Consider the following 14,932-nt stretch of genomic DNA (forward strand, 5'->3'; position numbering starts at 1 on the left):
ATTTAAGTTCAGTGATTTCACTTAAATGGAAATGATAGTTACCTATTAATTGTTATTTAAGTGAAATTACTGGACCTAAATATACAAGTTTGATAAAAATCATCATTAAAGAAGAAAATTTCAAATGGCATTTAGAGGCTTTTGCATCTGAACTCTTCATATATATATATATAGGATACTATCACTGTCTATTAGGTTTTTAACAGTCACTATACCCACATTGGGGTTGTGATATATTTCTTACCACTAGATAGCGCTCACACAGCATTGTTTCTCACATATCTCACTTATTCTACTAGAAGTTGCTGGCATGAACTTGCACTGACTGATTTGCATATGAGACAAGTTTTAGGTCAACAGTCCAGGCTACAAGATAGTAATTTGCTTTCTGTTTGAACGTCTCCTCCCGTTGTACTCCTGTCAACAGATACTTTCTGTGTTAAGCAAGAGTCTGAAAATGACTCATATGTTTTTCAAGCAATTATGTCAGGTATCTTTGCAGAACCAGTTATCACAAGCACCTTGCTGGTGGTCATGTCCATCAGTCAATGTCAAGGCAAAACTGGGTCACGTACAAAGTCTATATGGACCCATCAGATTCACCCAAAAGCTCAGATTTAAAGTAGGTCCAATAACCTTTCAGAAAATCTGAATCACCGCTTGGTCCACATGGGAAAAATGTATCCAACCAGTCACCCGAACCATCAAGCCGACTAAACAAACACACACAGACACAAAGTTCATTGTGTTGTAGATCAACAGCTGTCATGAATGCATTGTTTTGTTTTCTACTTGGTTATTTCCAAATGGTTTTACCCTGACATGTTTCCAAAAAAAGGAAAACATAGTAAACAGCTGGCCGGCAGGTTAACCCCCCCCCCCCCCCCCCCCCCCAAATTAGTTCCATATGTGGCAATCTATGGAAAACACTTCTTAGAAATGTATAACAAGGCCAGATTTCAACCTCCTTTACGTCAAAAACAAAGCAAAATCACAGAATAAAAGAAGTGGGTTCAAAGTATGTGGAAAAGTAACCTTACAGACAATATATTACCAGCGTAAAGAGATATTTGTTCGCATGCGTAGTCAGATTACAGGCAGCTACGCATTACAGAGATGAATAATGCAGCAGGTGTCTATACCTGGAAGCTGACAGCCCCACCTGGTTACCATGGCCACAGACAACAGCGCCAGCAGGCATAAAGTGGTAACGTAATGGTAAATCACGTACACCACAGACTCTCATGTTCAAAGAGAATCATCTCAGAGAAGGTACAAGAGATGGAAGTTTGGGTCTTTCAAAATTAATGTCATCCTGCAAAAAGGAAACACAGGCTATAGACAAGCATCAGAGAGAAAGGAAAACTTTACACAGGGCTCATATGAGGGCATGCCACGGCATGTCGATTTCTCCCAGCAGAGCTTTGAGACTGGAGGATTTGAACCTGTGGCTCTAGCTCAACTAGTCAATCTTGTATGAAGTACAGCAGAACGTACTGGATATGTCAAAACAGACACACTGGAGAGACTGTTATGGACTTTGAATCACTAACCTTGCACTTTTCACTTTGTTTTTCTTTTCATTTCCTCATAGAAAAAAAAAACTGTGAACTTAGGTGCACAATTGGTCTTTTTTTTTACTGGAAGTCATAACAAAGTCCCAGTATCACATGCAGTGAGGGACGCACCCGTTGATTACCACATCACTGCATACTTTGAGTGTAAGACCATCATTGGCACGTGCCTCTCCTAATCATCCTCACCTTTAGGTAGACATCGCTCACATTTGTTGAAATTGAGGCCTCTAGTTGGCTTTTTTGAGACCTGGAATTAAGTGGCTGCTAACATTTATTTAATTACATTAAATATGCTCCATGCCGTTTTTCACGTTTATTAAATGCATTTCAGTCATAACAACTCTCGGAGTGGATTATTTCAACCTGTATTTCGGGCATGGAATATACATAGGCTTGATTTTGGCGGACAAGCAAGAAGCTGCTGCATCCTGCAAGAAAATGGTAAAACATTCATAGTAGCCTAGATCTCTGCAGGTGGTGCTGGGGAGGAGGAGGGATGGACAGAAGTTTTCATAAATCGCACAGCAGGGAGATTGCAGGCTAGGGTACAATATTTATGGTTATGTGTTAGGAAGTACTGAAGAACAGTTGGAAGAACCAATCAGTGCTCGATTAGAGTTTTATGCCAATAACGTATTTACATGATTTGACATTATAATACTTTGAAATTTACCCAAGGCGTTAAAATGAAAGAAAATTTTGTGAACATTTAAACAACAGCACAAAAAAAATGCATGTGTAAATTTTATACGAATAGAGTGAAACAGTTGAGATCCAGAAGTAAAACCTCCATTCATTTTATCCATAGTTTATTTTTCATGAAACCTTATAAAACCTTAAAGACAGCCTTACTGTGAGCTATGACGTTGTTGATCGGTGGCATTTGCTTTAGTTGAAGCCTGCCTGCATTATTTCAGCGGAGTGTGTGGTGAAAAACTACATTACCCATGATGCTATATAGACTATTCCATCAATTGGAGTCTTAAAGGAGAACTCCGGCGCAAAATGAACCTTTGGTCTAATAAAACATCGGTACCTAGTCAATCGTTCTCTGAGATTTGTTTTCATGAGAATCGAATGTAAAGAATTTTATCTCTAAAAACTGTTTAGCGTATAATGCTAGTATATGGGGCATAAAATAAGTGAAAAGAAATCGCTGCTTAATACAAATAACAAGGGTCAAAATAGCCCCACACTAACACAGTAACATAATGAGGGTCCATACATGCAAAACGAAGCATTGAGAACTTTAAGATACTTTATAAAGACAGTTCACTTCGTATATACAGACTGGAGCCTTCTTAGAAAATAGTCTCGGTAAGCCGATCCCCGAAGTCATATTTACCCATTTTACCCAAATTAAAGCAGTCTTTCCTTATAATTGTGTTTGTACTTATTAATGTGAGGACCATTTTAAAGTGTCAAATGTTCAAAAAAAAAAGTGTTCGTCTTGACTGACTGCTTCTCAGCAAGCCCTAACAAAGCAGTAAAAAACAACAACAGTAATGAGGTTTACAGCTTGTTTCCTGTGTGGAATTGTGTGGGTTGGGGCGGGTGGGAGGGAACGAACACGAGAGACAGACAGGGAGAGGTGTCATATCACTCTCCTGAGAGACCTACTGTAATTACACTGGATATTTTAGGTAAACATTCGAGTGGTGCAGTTTCCATGCTGATTCTGATGTTTTCCTGCTTTTATTAAAAGACTTTCTCCTGATATACTCTGTGTCGATGAATATTCAAAGCACAATGTCCCTTCCAATGTCTTGTCCAATATGATTTGTTGACGCCATTGCTTATACAGTCATGGCAAAGACCGCACATAACTATCATTTAAATTATTCATAAATATACATTTGGCAATAAAGAGCTTTATAAAACCTATGAAACCTTGCCATGTAAATCATTTACTTTTGGTTCAACTTCTCAGATGCTATCACTGTAAAAAAATTTTTTTCAAGATTTGTTATCACAACATATTTTCTTTTGTCAAATCCACTTTATAATAATTTATTTAGTTGAGATAACGTATTATTTTGAGTTTCTGATGGTTAAATTAATCTACTTCATTGTATTAACTCACTTTTTCCAGTTCAATCAACTTAAAATTTTAAGGCAACCCAGGTTACTTACTTTTTTAAGTTAAACCAACAATATTTTTTTACAGTGTTGAAATTGATATTTTCTGAAGAAAACAACCACCTCCAAATCTCCATCATGTTCTATTCTTTTTTTTTGGATCTCATATTCTTTAGATATTATGTAGGTATTTTAACAACAGTTCTCCAATCCCAAACCTTGCCGAGTGGGCTGAACCATCCAAATAGAGCAGGTGTTCTGCATTGACAGGAAACATATGAATAGGTGTTGCCCGTTCTGTGCTGCTTCTAAGGTGTAGCAGTCTACATGTCATGCCCCAGATTGGATGGGGGTTGGTGGAGGAGTAGCAATCCAGCACATAGTCTGTCTCTGGGTCTTGGGAAAGAGAGAATGTGCCCCTGAAATCATGAGGCCTCATGGGTCGAACAACCCCAATGTTTCTCTTCAGGACCAACCTACCTCCTTTTTTTTTTTTTTTTGCTCTCTCTCGGTTTTCAACACAGGGCTCACGTTTAGGGTAAACACTTCTTAGAAACTCTCCCTGAGGGATACCACATTCCATGAATCCCCCTCTCTTCGAGTACTAGAAAGGGTGATGGGGAACAGTGAGCCGTGTAATTGTATGTTCCAATCCCTTTCTACTCAGAGAACAAAGTTGGACAATAGGTCATGCCCCCTAACAGGACACTCGGATGAGTGAGGGGAAATCCCCCTGAAGAAGCTTCCTCTTGCTCACTAGCTTGGAATTGATGAGCTGTGATGGATTTGATGGCCAGTGAGTTGTTGGTGTCCTTAAATTTGTAACTGGAAGTAACTTGTACGATCCTGTTAGTTAAGTAAACAAAACTAATGTCAGATTATTTAAGTCACAGTGACCTGTCACCTGTCAGCACTGTGTCCGATTTAACTTAACAATCTGTCTAGCGGAAAAAAAGAGTGGCTTCTATCCTCAGAGTGAAGGCTTAGGTTAAGCCCCTGTTTTCTTCCAGCAGTGGCCTCTTATGAGAACTAAGTCAACTTCCAAGGTTCAGTTCGAGTTGATGTGCCTTTACAAACAGCCCATTCTCACCCCCAAGGCGTCACTTAACTGACGCCTTGGGAAGCATTTGGACATGCTTCAATATCTGACGCTTTAGGCGCCGTTTAGCGTCAGTTAGATGACGCCGTAGGATCGCGTCATGTAAGTGACGCTAAAGGGCGCCTAAAACGTCAAATATTGAAGCATGGTCAAAGGTGACGCCTTGGGGTGAGAATGCGTTGTTACAAAATAGGAGAACACTACCATTTCAAGATCTCTCAAATGGTCTGCTAAAGACATTTTTATCCAAAAAAGGGGGAAACTTCTGTCATCAAATCTGTATTATTTTGTTCCAAATCTGTACGACTTACTTTCTTCTGTCAAACAAGACTGCACTGGTTGCTCTTCTCCAGCAATTATAATACATGAGGACTGAAGCTTTAACACTCAAGAACTGAAAAGATGCATCCATCCATTCCACCATCCAGATAGTGACCAGGCTCAACCTTGCTTAGCTTCAGTGGGCAGCCAGTCTTGGGCTACAGGGTGATGGCTGCTATAGCTAATGAGTGTAGACTGGGATTATTGTGTATAACAAGCATGGATGGTCGATATTTGTTCCACCTAAGTCGAAGGATGTTGTCAGCTACTCAGCACTAGCCAAATTAGGCTTTGTCGTTGGATTACTGAAGCGTAATCATTCGCAGCATGGCATCTCAAAGTCCCATAAATATTGCAGAACTGTAATCCAGTTGATGATACCTTGAAACATTGTATACTCACTTCCATTATATAAAATGACTGGCCACAATATTCTTCCAAAATCGACTTCTTGTGTTCATACAGTCATACAGATTTGGAAGTGAGTAAATTAGAGAATTTCCATTTCTGTTAGAACTATACCTTGTTGCATTCGCACCAGAGCGAACTGTGTGATGTTTGTGTCACCAGCGGAATGTTGTAAGGAACAACAAATCTGCTGTATGGGTAATTTCCAAGACTGCAAGACAACCAGAGACGAAAATAGACATGTCGGCTGTCTGCCGACTCACGAGACAGGCATATGGCATTACTACACATGTCTACATTGCACATGTTTACATTAAACAGCATATAGTATCCTATAACTAACCTAAATTACTGTGAGGCAAACCACGGGCTATCACACATAGTAACAAACTCTCCATTAGATGGTCATAATGTAAATGAACAAGAGAATTTAAATCATCAAAGATCTGTATCAGCCTCGATAATGCTTGACTGACTCACAAGACAAAGACTGACTATCAATCTTAAAAATAAAGTTTCCAAAAGGAGGGTTTCACAGTAATGCCATAGAAGAAACCTTTTTGGTTATAACAGATCTTAAACCATATTTTTATTAGTATGAAGAACATATTAATAATCAAAAAAAACTTTTTTTTTTTGCACTACTATATCTATAATTACACAGCTCACCCTTCTCTTAGGCTATACCACAACCCTTAAAACCAACCCATACCACCAACCATATTCGTATCCCACATCAATTAAGTGTTTTGCAATACAATATGACCACAATAAGTACATTGTACTTAATATGCACGTACATTTTAGTTAAGGACACCTAATATAAAGTGTGACCCAAAGCGCTTTACATATGGAAGAGGGAAATCTCCTCAACCACCACCAATGTGCATGATCAACAGAGGAAATTACACTTGCTCTTTTTCGAAGGATTTTAATGACCACCGAGTGTCAGGGCCTCGGTTTAACGTCTCATCAGAAGGATAGCCCTTTTTGACAGTATTGGGGCGTTACGACCCACTCGGACCACAGGAAGTGCACTGAGCAACTCACTAACATCTCTTCCAGCAGCAACCTATTTTTTCCAGGAGGTCTCCCATCCAGATAGTGACCATGCTCAATCCTGCGTAGCTTCAGTGGGCAGCCAGTCTTGGTCTACAGGATGATAGCTGCTAGCTGCTGGTTTGGGATTTTTGTGTATAACAAGCATGGATGGTCGATATTTGTTCCACCTAAGCCGAAGGATGCTGTCAGCTATTTGGCACTAGCCAAATTAGGCTTTGTCGTAGGATTAGAAGTGTAATCATTCTCAGCATGGCATCTCAAAGTCCCATAAATATTACAGAACTGTAATCCAGTTGAAGTATGATACCTTGAATCATTGTATGTGGCACACGCAAATCATCAATTAAGATTTTTCTAGTTGCGCCAAGGATCCTATTTGCTAAATGGAGGAGACGAATGTGGGTCAGTGTGTTGAGTATGTAAACCACATAGCTCAGCAGGAATTCATTCAGGGTGATTTGTGGCGAGCCTCAGCGCCACTCTGCAGATTGTTAACAGAACAAATCTGAAATGTAGTCTTGTGCTTTATTTCACTCAAACACTTGTTTACTAGCCATTTTATATTTCGCCGCTTGTTCTGTCCCATAGTTTTCAACAAAGATGTGACCTGCAATTGAACTTTAAAAGTTGATGTGGACAGATTGTGACTGCATAAAAAGCGCACGTAATTGTGGGTCCGTTAGAAAGCCAGAGACACAAAACAAATATGCCTGCTGTCAGGAGTGATGCAGGAGGGTTATTATCTAGTTCTCAACAGAACATTTTGGGTGGAGAAGACATTGAAGACAATTGTTGTTTATCGTTGGAGCACCAGCACCGACTCGTCAAGCAACAGTTGAGATGAAACGATAAGAAACGAGGGACATGAAAAAAAAAATCAAATGAACGTGCGTAGAAGATCTTTGGTCTGATAAGAATTCATCCCATTTCATTAGTGGCCATATAGTTCTTGTTTGGGTTTGACATATGTTTTTGCAGATGATAGGGCTAAAAAATCATATTTCATATTTACATTAGATTTTGAATAGTATGGAATAAAAAAAACAGTGTACTGCAAAATAATCACAAGAAACTTTCAATTGGGCTGCATAAAATATAGGTCTATATGAACAGGTTTACTAAGCACACAATACATCTTTATAAAGAATAAAAAACATATGTGAGATGTGGACTTTCCAATTCATGAGCAACTGTCATTATGAATCAATTATTTTAAGTGTATCGAAACCAAACAGCAGGATCAGTCTGGTCCAAATCATCAAAAAGAAAAAGACTCATGAACTCATTCTTTTTATTGATTCAAGCTTATAGTTTAGGCTAATTCCAAACCAATTACTTTTTTGAGGCTATTCTTTAAATGAATAGTTCAAAAAGACGAGCTACTGGTTTGATGTAGTCTAAAAAAACACTTCCGTCTATATTTTACATAGTTAGCAGAGAGAGGATTTCTGCAATATGTAAGCAAAACTGAATTGGAATTGAAGCCTTGTAAAGCAGAAGCTAACCGAAACAGGAAAATTCAATCGATATCCAGTCAGAGTAAAACTCACTCATCAGATACAGAGAAGGCCAATGTAACTACACTGTGCAACGAGTTACTTAAATAAAATGCTTACACTTGATTCTCCATTTCAAAAATAACATTTCATTGAAGCCATGGATTGGAGTCAGCCTATTAGCATCGGTTTAATCTTGCTGATGATAGCTGTCTTGCCTTGTATTTATGGGACCTTATCTGTGGATGTATTATCTGGAGAACAGATGGTGTGTGTGGGGAGGGGGTCACAGCAAATGGGAAGGAAATGTTGTAATTGGCTATGCTTCAGCAGAGTGGACAGAATATACCTGCTCAAGTTGACTGTGGGCAAAGGCTAAATGAGATTAGTGTGTGCCATGTGGTATCTTAGAGAAAGGAGACCCAATATACTTGCAAGCTTTAGGGTTCATTTAAAGGCTAAAGCATTCATTCATATTATCTAAAATATATTCTGCATATTCACACAAAATAACACCTTGATGGCCATGTGGACAACCAAAGGCTCTCCCTGTTCACAAATATTTGACCTACATTCATAATGTCCTGAACATTGTGCTCTTTAGAATAACCTAGAACTAGCAGCAGCATATTTCAGAAAGAGGAATTCCCCGTGAAAACATTTGCCCAATATTTACCAAGTGTTTAGTTGCTATGCAGCATAAAGGGAACAAGAATTTCCAAATAACATTTTGCATATTGTCATTACTGTGTATTACTCTAAATTATATATAGTTAAAATATGTTATGCATTAATACTTGGGGTTAGTGATCTGAATGAACAACTAACTATAGGAATGCACCAATTTTTTCTAGTACAATTTATATATTTTTGTATAAATTGTACAATTTTTAATTAGGTTTCTTTTTTCATTATTATTTTAGTCAGTTTTAGTAATTTTGTTGTGTGTTGTGAATTGTCACTATTATATACAGTATATATATTTAAATGCCTATATTTAGTTTTTATTAAGTTTTAACTTAGTTTTAGTTATTTTAGTACATTCAACATGTACACTTTTTATGCATTTTGGTCATTCAGTTACATAACAATGGTGTTTTGGCGGCCTAAAAATGCAAAATCAGGTTTCAAATCGCTAGTTTTTGAAACAGAGACCGTTATAGTCTCCATGTAAACAACAAAAACTTGAATTTGTGAAAACGGTGATGTCATGCGTGTTAAGTCTATAGGCATGTAATGTTTCTTCACACAGTGCAATATCTAGAAACTCTGAGTGGGCTCTTTTAACTAAGTACAAAACCACCCAGAACACCCTATATGCTAAAAAACACAACTTAACAACACCCTGGCAACCACCAAAATCACGACTGCAGGTCCTGAACATTAAGTACCATCGTAATTTCATTGTATTTCTAAACTTCTTGTGCAGCAAAATCTCATATCACTCAAGAGCAATCTAAGCAGTATTGAGTAAGCAAGTGACATATAACTAGCACTCCACGTCTATAAGAAACAGCAGCAGTTTAAGAGATCAATAGTTTCAAACATCATTACTGTTTCCTTGTTCATCCAACTCATTCAGCTTGAGTAAGTTTGTGTTTTAACACGACAAAACATTGCACAGCTACGATTCTGAGTATCTAATGGCAGTACAAATCACCCTCGTGGGTAATAAAATGTGAGGTCTATGGGCAGGGCCTCTGCTTTTCATGACTCAAATGGTTCATCATTGAGTTGTCAGTCCTGTTCTACTATCTGTCTGGGTCTGCTTCAGAGGGACGTGCTCCTTCCGTAGGGGCTGCTGTCTCACTGGTAATTGTAAGTGGGTGTGTTTGGGGTTGTGCTGTAATTTGCATGGTGCCTGATGTCTGGGTGAGGCTCTGACTAAACCGACTGAACCGAGACCCAGGGATGTTGCTCTCATGCACAGGTCCTGTAATTGCTGGTTTGCTAGAAGTGGACCAAGATGGGATGTGTCTTTAGGTAGACAGGGGGTTGTGATAAACTGGAGGATCTCCTCCACTTATTTTACACATGCCAGTAGCACAGTTAGCTATAGAAGCTTGTTTCCGCCACAGAATAAAAAAAAGGAAAAAAAAAATCTTTATTTGCATGATATAAAGTCGCAATTGTGGGTTTAAAAGTCACAATGCATCACAAAGTCGCAACTGTGTGTTATTAAGTCAGGATTGTGTGACAAAGTCTCAATTGGGTGTGTTATAAAGTCAGAATTGTGAGAAATAAATTTGATTGCATGTTCATATCTAGCAATACTGACTTTATAACACGCAATTGGGAGATATAAAGTCAGAATTGCATGATATAAAGTCGCAATTGTGTGTTATAAAGTCAGAATTGTGAGATGTAAACTGATGTAAAAAAAATGTATTTTTCCCTTAGAATTGGACTTTATATCACGCAATTGCGACTTTTTTTCACACAATTCTGACTTTATATCTCGCAATTTTTTTCTTTGGCGGGAACAAGCTTCCATAGTTAGTGCCATAGCTAATTTTCAATTATCTCACAGATAAAACAGTAGGACTAAAATGAATACTGAAAGTGTTTTGTGATATATAAATCTAAATAAAAGTAAAAACATATGTCTGTTGTCATGCTTTATCATTGTACCGCCTGAAACAGATTTCTATATAAAGCACATGATCATACACGCACAAAGAAAACACGATTAGGTAACACAGATCAAATAAAGTTATATAAAAAATATCTAGGTGAGTTGTTTGTGACTGAATAGGTTAGTCTGTATTCAGTACACACAGGGGAGCTCGGTCAGGTTTGTCTCTATGCATCAACACCCCCATCTCTCCCCACAGACTACAACACTGAACCCAGCAATTGAAAGATCCACCTCCCTCCTCTGTCTGTCTCTTTTGCCCTCCTCCTCTCTGTCTCCTATCCACTTTCTCTAGGGGGCCTGGCCAAGGTCCCACTGTACCCGAGCGTTAAACTCCAGCAGAAGCTGGTGGAAGCCGATCACACCCCTTTACTTTGCTTTTAATCACATTGTTATATTAAGCTAATGAATGATATCAGTGGTTGCTCTAATAATGTAACCAGATACACATACATCGCTGCAACTGCAGGGCATGTTACTAAGCCATTGCAAACTGCGTGTGGCATGCTGGTTAAAGAGTTTCCTGAAAACAACAGGTGTGGATGTGAATCATGCAGATCCAGTATGTTTACAAAGATCAAGAGCAATGACAAAATAGGCTTACAAAATCATATGTATTGACATGGGGATTTCGAAGCATAAGGTGTGGATTAAACTATTGGCTTTCACCTGAGATGACGCATGAAGAAAAATGGAATTAGATTAGATTAGATTGTTTATAGATTAAATTAGATGAATACTTACCTGTGTGAATTCGGAAAGAAATATTATAACTCTGGCTGATATGACAAACCAAATGGCCATTATTAAAATGTCACACTATTTTGCCAATATTTAAACTAAAACACAAAAATAAAATAATTGTACATGCTACAAGTGAATGGATGCATCGCAACATTTTAATGTACAGTATGAAAAATGTGTGATTTGATAAAGATTACGTTTAACAGTATTATCAATTTATTAGTGTTTAAAGATTAACTTTAAGTGAGTGTTAGATAACAGCAAAGGTGATCTAAATGTAAAAATAAAAATATATTAAATGAGCATGAACATTTCAACATCTAAAATCAATCAATTTTACATATATATATATATATAAATCTCTTAAAGCAATGCCTTTAGACGCTCTAAATGAAGAATTGTACAGTACTGCGATGTAGCTAGGCTACAGTCATCATTAGAAAGTACACTTAACATTACCTAACCAAACTTACATAAAATTATGCCTGTGACATGTATTCCGTGTGTTGTGAATCGAAAAGTCAAAGATGATCAATGAAGATGACACTACACTGTTATTATTTTTTTTTTGCCAATTCTAACAGTAGCTACAGTAGGCTACAACATATTTAGTCAATAGAAAACTACTAATGGATACAGACATATGGTTTACTATTGTATATAGCCTGAAGTCATTCTGATTTCATGAATTATGTTCCAGTTTGTTCTGTGACAGGCTTCATGACTAAACTAACTTAAGTTTAAGCAACTTTCATTTAAAATTGCATTTCCAAACGCATGTGATCTTGAGAGATTACTGTTAAGTAGGCTAATACTCTTGAATTTGGGAAATTAGCATAACCACTTCCTGTTAAGCCCTCCGGTGAAATCAATACACCACGTATGACGTTTGTGCACACGTTCCCACATCCGACCTAGACAGTCATCTCATGCTCGATAGATATCTGTTTTATAACGATGTTTGTTTGGAGTGTGAATGCGAAGCTGCGCGTTTGGCTAGCATCGCGTGTCTAGCAGAGCAGTCTAGCACAATTTGGTGACGCAAGGGAGCTATTAATATCACAGGAACGGGATGTGCTCACTTCTGCAGCGGGTCACTTGAGGATAAACAGTGAACAGTATTTCTTGATCAATGCAGCTTTTGGTAAGGCTGTATGTGAGAAAAAAGGAGATATTTAAGTTTTATCACTGGATTAACACACATTTGGTCGTGAGAGAGCACATGGGTTTTGAGGGGGAAAGAGTTGAAGGCTCCGCAGCCTCTGAGCCTCGCCCACTTTTGAACCCGTTGACTCGCTGCACTCCGATGAAAACAACCAAAGAATGTGCACTCAACGGGGGAGGGTTTTGTTTTCGGTCTGGATACATCTTATTGTAGGTACCATTATACTTGAACTGAAGTATTAATAGATGGTGCATATTTTATTAGCATCCATAAATCTTTTTTAATATGCTTCTGAAATAAAAGTAATAGTTCAACATAAAATTAAAATCATTTATTTTTTTCTCTTGTGCCAAACATGACCTTTCCCCCTAGTGATGTAGCCTATAGATGTTAAAATATAGTCGCTCCAAATTATCCCAAAACACCATTGACACTATCATAAAAGTTATCCATCCAATTGGTGTTTGTGAGAGTGATGATGACTAATTAATGAATGTCGTTTTTTGAGTCTGATTTTTTTCAATGAATCGGATGGTTCAGTTAACAAAATCAGTGAAGTGACCCTTCACTATGCCCCGCCCTCCCTAGTTACTGTTGCTACGCCTGTCAAGCTTTCGTGGCTGGCACATCTACAGTGAATAAGAAGACATCGTGTTTTATTCTATCTGACCCATAATTATAATTTTAGGTAACACTTTTTTTTTCCGATCGTTCACTTTAGACATTCTACTAACTTTAAGTAACTTAGGAACTACATGTCAACCTACTGTCATATTAGAGTATTAGACTCTGCTTAATCTGCTAACTCTTTATTTTGATGGTTCCCCAACATATTCTACTGACTATTGTCACAGTCTGTTCTGTTCTATTTCAGTTATAATGGGCATTCAGTTTATTTTCACTTCACATGCCTTCCTTTGTTTGTATTCCCGCCATTTCTTGGTTACCATGATCACCTCAATATGAGTTCATTCTGTTCAGTGTTGCTTGTTTCCTAGTTTGTGTTCCTCTATAAGTTCTTCCTTTTCAGTCACTCCTTGTCTGTTCACCGTCTTGGTTAGTGTGTGTTGCTTCCTGATCGTCTGTTTGCCAGAATTTCCATTAAACCTTTCATTTTGTGTTTGTGTTTGCCTTCCTGCAACCACTATAAGTCAACTTATTCTACTAACCTGAACCCTAACACCAAACCGTAACATAGTCTACTGACAGTATGTTGTTAGCTGCAAAGTTACTTAGTAGACTGTGGAACCTTGAATTGCCTGTATGTTTTAGGCAAAAATTCAAAGCTTTAGGCTATACATTTTCTGAATAAATGAACAAACCAAAAAAGTGTTACATCATCTCTGCTCTCTTGTTTAAGATGATTCACATTATTGCTTGTGATTTATCCTCTCTATGTTGTGCAACTCGATAACAGTGGGTCTGTGTACAGTGCTCGATTGTTTATGTTTCCAAAGTCCAATTTTGAATGCAAAGAGCATGTGTCAGATGTGACTAATGAATTCCATTTAAGGCGATAATAACAAATACATTACAACCTCAGCATGTGAGAACATGCTTACATATACCTCGTGCACACAATAAAATCCATACATTACTCAACAAGGGTGAGGTCAGCATGTGATGTTGTTATTTAAGCAAATGTACTGGATTTGCTTGTTTATTGAAAAATGTCTTCTTGTTTGTGGGTATGTCTCGTGTTATAATTGCATCCACATTTCACATGGATACCTATAGACTGTATATCACAGTCCTTGTTGAGCACCAAAAGACTAAGCAACAAAGCCACATCAGGCACTGGAAAATTACATTCATGTGCTACCAGCTGCAATTTTCATTTTGGTTTCACAAGATTTGCTGACAAAAATCAAGTTTGAAAGCAGAAATGCAAACCCACTGCATTGGCCTCAAGTAATATAATTAAAAATATAGATGTTTACTATGGAGTTAAAGTTTCTATAAAGAGTCATTTTATGGTCATTTTGGTCATTTTATGTTTGTGTTCAGCCTTGTTTTTATTGTGGTCGGTTTGACTGCCCTGAGAACATTTCTCTCGAAAAATCCCCCGAAAAAAAATCAATAGAAACAATCCTAATTTTTGTTTTTGAAATGATATTGAATGAGGACAGTATTAAATAAATTCTGATCTAAATCGTTTGCGTTCAAAATACCATTTATTTTTTTAACAATGATCTTGGTGTTTTTCAGTGTGGCATCAAATCCAGCCTGTGACCTCTTTGTGTTTCAGAAAGATCTGTTCTCATTAAATGAGAGCTTTGTTAATCAGTTATCTTATTAGCTGCTAGAGGGCATGGCCTGTTTGGCTCATCATATATTCACCCTATT

This window comes from Pimephales promelas, chromosome 25 (genome assembly GCF_988280905.1).
Source record: "Pimephales promelas chromosome 25, fPimPro1.hap1.1, whole genome shotgun sequence".
Lineage (NCBI taxonomy): Eukaryota > Metazoa > Chordata > Actinopteri > Cypriniformes > Leuciscidae > Pimephales > Pimephales promelas.